Consider the following 7,056-nt stretch of genomic DNA (forward strand, 5'->3'; position numbering starts at 1 on the left):
CTCTCAGATATTAGCGAGTATTAAATAAACTTCATGCTGGAAAATTTCTGTTCATTCACATGTCCAATGTTTAACTAATTTAGATACCTGGAATTATATCTCTAAAAGATTAATAAAGCCAAATGCTTGCTTGATTGCTTTTTGGAAATAGATTAGGCAAAGAAAGAATGAAAGAAAATTTTCCAGAGGGGATAAATTTGCTGCTGTACCATTAACAAATAGAAGTATGAATTTGCAAAAAAAAAATTATTAATATGAACTGGTTACTACACAGAAAATAGTTTGATAGGTCAAGTGAGGACAACACTACAAAAAGCAATTCTGCACCCACAGATTAGCAGTGAGAAGTAATATAGCAGTGCGTCAAGGTAGATACTATTTTCTTCATTTTAGAACTCCAGCATGTGTTTGAAGTCTCAGTTTGGAGACATGTCTAAGTTCCAAGAAAAATCGTAAAGCCCAGTCCCCTGCAGGAGTTTTTAATATGATCACTAAAAAAAAGAGCTCTGAAAGCTGACAACATTTAGCTGAACACTATTCTTATTATTTAGCTGAAACACCGTTCATGAAAACCACTCTCACACCTTTAGTCACTGAGACTCAAAAGTTTCTCTAAGATGCAGATTTCTTCCATCAGTTGTGAAACAAACATCTTCATGCCAGTCTGTCCAGTAATGCCTCATAGTTTTGTACAACATATCCTATCCTGCATGCTTCAAATAGAAAGATCAATATTCATTGCATAAATTCAAAGATGCCATTATCATTCTTTTCATCTTTACCAACAACTTTACTTTCAGTAGTGAACATGACCTCTAGATAACAGGAACAAGACCAGGCCAATGTTTTAATGAGCCACCTTGTAGAGATTTTAAGTAGCTCAATAGCCAGCTTTATATAATACCTAAAATACCCATTTGATTTATCCTCATCTGGATTAGAAACCTGGACTCTCTTACTAATTTTTAAAATACAACCAATGACCCTTTATCAAACAGTTTTTGTAATACCACAATAACAAAGTTACTTTCCTAAACCGCACTCATAATAAATTAGTGGCAATTTGCAAACCACAACATGCAGAAAACTCAAGGCCCACCTATTTCTTACCCTTATAAAGCCAGCAACCATCTTCATTAAGTCAAAAGAAACCATAATACACAGCCAGCAACTCAGATCACAGCAAAAGGCCTCCGAGGGAAAAACATGAAGTACACACCTCCACAGTCTAAAAAACCTCATATGTTGTAGGAGCATTCCACCAGACAATGAGATTAATATTTTAAAGCTTGGTTACAGTTTTGAACCACATTAGAATTTAATTCAACATGAGAAGGACCCCATGTCTTTACACTGCTGCCACTGCTGCAGGCACATTCCAGAATCTGTGCTGGGAAATGAATTCTTCCAACAGCCTTGTCACTAAATCCATCTTTTGAAACAAGCTCTCCAGAGTCTGATGTGCACTGAATGAATCCAGGTTGTGCCTCAAGTCATAATTTAAGCTTGCCAAAGACTTCACAACCACTGCAAAAATACTCTCTGCAGCAGAGCCATCAAAATCTTCAGATTCTTTACTTCCACTTCTTGAAGGATAGTATATTTCATCCAGTGTACTCAGTACCATTACTGAAATTATGTGTGTGGAAATAAACAACTATTATGCACCAGAATAAAATCATACAATCAATAAAGGATGGAATGACACAGCTATGAGTAGGGGAAAAATATTTCTGGGAAAATAATTTCTCTATCATGTCAGTCTAGATCATGACAAAATACCTTACAAAGATGAACTGAGCATCTATATTCATAATTTAATGAAAGAAAATAAATCATGAAATCAATAGGAATACTGGTTCTGGGACATAAGTAACTTTTCCTCACACACAGACAAACACACGTGCATGCACAATGTGCAGTTAACTTACATTTTAGTTGACTCTTTTTTCCCCTCCCTGATAACTACCTTATCTCCCTCACTTCCATGTTAAGACCCCCTTTCCTCTCTTTTCTCTCAGATGGTCTTTCTGATATAATATCTAATTAAATCTAAACCAGTTTGGTTTTAGATTGCATTTACCTTTAAAGTTTACTTTTTCTGCTTCAGACCTGAAACACCTGTACCTTTTTCATATTTTCTTACAAGTTTTGCCTGATGATAACAACTTCTTTACTCTCTAAAAGTTTTCAATTTTAAGTGATTCTTATCAAAACTGAAGACCATATCTCTTATAACTGTGCATTTAACTATCTCAGTATACTATTGCCCAATCTTTACCTGATCTATTTGAGTATCTCATTCCCTGTTTGTTGTAGAAGTATACCAAGCAGTATTGTGTATGGCATTGATGACTGATAAACCACCCATATGAAATTCTGGATATAAAAAAGGCATTGTTATTATGTAAGCTGACATCCTGCTAACAGATGACATAGTGCACTGCATCATCATTTCTACAAAACAAAGTATTTGGATTTGAGTTATAGTATATCTTTAGGTACCTGTGTTGTTGTGGCTTTGTTCAACTTTGTCTAACTATTGCTATTTAAAAATTTGGCACATTGTTTAAATCAGACATGTAAGCACACCTCTGGCTTCTGTGGGGTTTATGTTCACTGATATTACAGACTTCTCCAGAAGACTATTCATCCCATTCTGAATTAAATGTTTCAGACAGGTGAGAGATTGCTCCCATGAGTCTGAGTTACAACCTCCCTTGGCAACTCATTTGAGTCATTGGTTACAGTCAGTGTTGATAACACAATTCTTTCCCTTTAACTCCAAACCTTTGTTATGTTCAGGTAGAAGATTAGCAGTCTCATATAGATGTCTGGAAACTCAAAGTTTTACAATCACTTTTAAGCTGAGTAGATAGATTCAATAAAGTAATTATTTTTTTTCATCAAGAACACTGACCAGATGGATAGATGCATGAATTAATCCTTTTAAAACCTTTAGAAATCTTTGTACAACGTTCCGTAAATTGTAACTTGGAAAAAAAAAAAAAAAAGAAAGTGCTAGTCCCTTTATTAAATAATAGCTTTAAATAATAGCTTTATTCTGGCTACTTTCCAGTCCTTGAAGACCTTACTCAACCAGTGGAAGTTTGTCTAAGTCTTTTTATGGTACTTCATACTGCTTGGAAGTATGTTGTGGGGTCCTTATCAATTAGCTGCTTCTATCATTTTGAACAATCACTCCTGGTCTACTCTGTAGACTTACTAGTTCCTTGTACAGTAAAAGTGATATTGGCAAACATCCATTTTATTCATTTGTGGAATAGAGAGTAATTGTTTAACCCCTGATATGGGTCACATTTTTTATTATTGTCCTCAATAAATGAGCTGCATAAAGCATTGAACAGAGTACTTTCCTAGCCCAGCAAAAAAACCCATATTTTATTAAAGCTATTGACTTAAACTAACCCATTCCAATAATGACTGCCCTTCTAAACAGTGAAGCAAGAAACAGTCTCACTCAGGAAGTCAATACAGCTTCGCAGAAGTGTCCACATACAGAAGAGTTGAACAGAAAAGGTGATCAATTTTCTGCAGAAGAAGTCTTGGTTTGCACCCATTCAAAACTTAGGCTCTACACTAATTCAGGACAAGTACTACAATGAATGCTGTAAGAAATCCTGAAAGACGTTATCTATTAACAGTTTGTCACTTTTCTTTGAGATTTTATGCTCATTTCACTACTTGTCTCTTCTTTATTTTAAAGGTCTGATAGAGAGGAAGTGAAGCCATGAGACATAGATCTGCCACAGGCCAACCAAAATGCCTGGACTCAGCGTTTTGATGCACCACCTTAGCAGACCAAAGTGTTCTTTCTATGCCTCCTCCTGTTTTGTACAAAAATTAATTTTCCTGCAATCGTGTAATAGGCATTTGCAAAATACGGAGCAAGTACATGTTTGTCTACAGAAATTTTTATCAAAGTTGATGGAATTAGATGATCATAACTGATGGGAGAGTTACATATTTAGTATTTATCTGTTTGTCTGCGTGCCATCTGCATCTCTCTTTGTAGCAGTTAAATAAAGAGCAGATGTTTCTGGCCAATAACATTCCATCTAAAGGCATTTAGCTGAAGCATTAAAGCTGCCAAGCCCACAGGTTTACACAGTTTTAACCATCTCTGTTCTTTCCTGCTGCTTACTCTTTGCCACAGGTGAAATTCATTTAACTTGAGGGCACTGATCTTACTCTTCTTCATGGGACTGAGTTCAAATATATAGTTAAGATCTTTCTTTTTCTTCACCTCCTTTCTTTGATTGTAGTATAGGCACAAGATTTTGGGGTTGTATGGAGTAACTTCAAAGAATGGACTGAACTGAAGAGTAGATGAAAAATTTCCATGTATTAGGATGGTGCACAGGTTTTTCATTTTGCTTTTCTCCATGCTCATCTCCTGTTAGACTGAAAAAATACACATGAAACCAGTAAATAGGGCAGTCTTGACAAATATTTGTATTGAAGATGCCTTTTGACCTCGTACATGAAAACTTCTGAGCACTTATTTTATCTAAATAAGAAAAAACCCAATTCATTACAACTTGCCCACTAGACTGTAAAGCCTATGCAAGCTTATACCTATACTTGAAAGACTGTTCAATAGTTAATAATTGCAATACTATATGGTATTCTGAAGTGATTTTACTGGTGGTAACAAAAAGTGGTGATAAAAATGGTGATTATTTTGACCTAACCTAGTTAAGACTTCTTGAGATTTAATGATAACTATGTGACCGATTCAGTTTCATTCTTTGCCTTAATTCCCATATACATTCAAATATTCAATTAGTTCCTGTGATTGTTCATTAAAACAGTAAAAGTAGAGTTGAATTACCACTATAAGCTACCCTCCATAAAACCCATGCTAAAAGAATGTGGTGTCAGAAGCTTTCAAGAAAGGCAGCATTTAGTATTAGTTGTCTGTGGGGATACTGTATCTGTTACTGAGGCTTATTTTCGTACTCTCAGCTATGTACATTCCAGTCAACATAGCAGGAAATATACAGCTGCGTTTGGATACCTTTGTTGCATGTATCCCAGTAATGGTTCAGCTATAGACTGTCTAAACTGGTATAGTAGTACAGTATCTCTAATGTTTGGAAAAACAAGTGGGAATCATATATGGGAGATATAAGGGAATCATATAAGGGAGACCCTCAGGAATTTAGCTGCTTCCTCTAATGTAGTGGCTCCCAGTTCTTGTAGAACTCTTGCCAGTACAGGATAGATGTTTGCCTCCACTGGGTTATCATATCAGTCTTTGGCTAACTGAAAATAATTTTCATTAAGAGCAGCTTCTAACCCATGCCACAATCTATGCAGATATTCAGCAGTAATCCTCTATCTGAGCAGGATGTTCCTCACTTGTGGTAGGCTTACCCATATAGCATGAACCAAAAGAAGCAACATTACCATGCTACTTCAGACTCAAATATGGCACACCTCCCAATGCCCTAGACCATGATAACACAGATTCAGAAGGGTTTTCAGCTCAAGTACAGAATTTTTCAACCATCTCTGTGGTGTTTCTGATTGCTATGCTAGCCACCAATAACTATTCCATGCAGATATTTAATGTGGCTTTGCATATTAACTCTGGTGTGTTCTGAGGCCTAACAAAACATAGAACATGGCAATGCAAAGTAGGAGGAGAGTTCTTGACAGAAAACTGAACACACACTTCAAACTGCAGCTGCATAGCCCTGGATAAAAATCAGTATGTCACTGCAACTGGCTAATTCAGGACACAGTGTAGCGTATAAATCTAAAGGTCTTTATGCTCACCTGTTAGATTTTTGTCCCAAAATGGATGAGAAGTACTTTCAAGGTCAGGTTCAGCAGAGAGACTATATAAGAAATTCTTCTTGTGCCTCTCAGCTACTGTCTCACAGAGCAGATCTAATAATTGACTTCACAGATAAATCTAAATTTGCTTGTCCACTCACTGAAGTGCTTTTCCTCACTATATCATCTCTTTTTAGCAGATTAATGACCTAGGCAGTGACAGTTTAACTATATAACCTTGTATTATTTCATGGTATTTAAGTGAATGGACAGTATTTTCTACATTGTTGTAACTTTTCATATATCTCCAGTTGCGCCCTGGGGGTTCAGTTAGATTTCACTGATAGTCTTTAAGTCAGGGTAGTCAACATTCACTGGGATCTACTAACCTTTACTCAGATTAGTTGTTACAGAACTCTGCTATGTATTTTTACGTAGGACTGTCCAGCCAGCTAGACTCCTTGTAGCCGGGAGCTGCTGTTACGTACTGCAGCTGTTCTCTTGAGTGGTTGGTTTGTTTGTTTCCCCTGACAAAAAAGGGTCATCTGAGTCCTTGTTCAAGTCTTTCTTTTTAATAAGGGGGAATAGAATCATAAAACCATAGAATCATTTAGGCTCGAAAATACCTTTAAGATAAAGTCCAACTGTTAACCTAACACTGCCAAGTTTACCAGTAAACCATGTCCCTACACTACCTCCAGTGATGATGATTCCAACCATTTCCCTGGGCAGCCTGTTCCAGCACTTGACAACCCTCTCAGTGAAGAAATTTTTCCTAATACCCAATCTAACCCTTCCCTGGCACAACTTCAGGCAATTTCCTCTTGGCCTATTGCTTATTATTTGGGAGAAAAGACCGACACCCACTTCACTACAACCTCCTTTCAGGTAGTTGTAAAGAACAATACCTTCAGTCTCTTGCCTCCTTTTCTCCAGGATAAACACCCCATCTTCCTCAGCTCTTCCTCATAAAACTTGTGCTCTAGTCCCTTCACTAGCTTTTTTGCTCTTCTTTGGACAGGCTCCAGCACCTCAACAGCCTTCTAGTAGTGAGTGGCACAAAGCTGAACCCACAGTGTGGTTTCACTAAGTAATTAGGATTACAAAAACTCAACCCTACTGTCTCCATCATTAGACAATCAAAACACTCCCTAACATCTAGGGCTACCCTAACATCTCTCCTTCTTTGCCTATCCCTTCTGGAGAGTTTATAGCCACCCATTGTAGCTCTCCAGCTGTGGGAGTCATTCC

This window comes from Neopsephotus bourkii, unplaced genomic scaffold (genome assembly GCF_033783945.1).
Source record: "Neopsephotus bourkii isolate Nb327-2 ecotype Australia unplaced genomic scaffold, CSIRO-AGI_Nbou_v1 NB_762, whole genome shotgun sequence".
Taxonomy (NCBI): Eukaryota; Metazoa; Chordata; class Aves; order Psittaciformes; family Psittacidae; genus Neopsephotus; species Neopsephotus bourkii.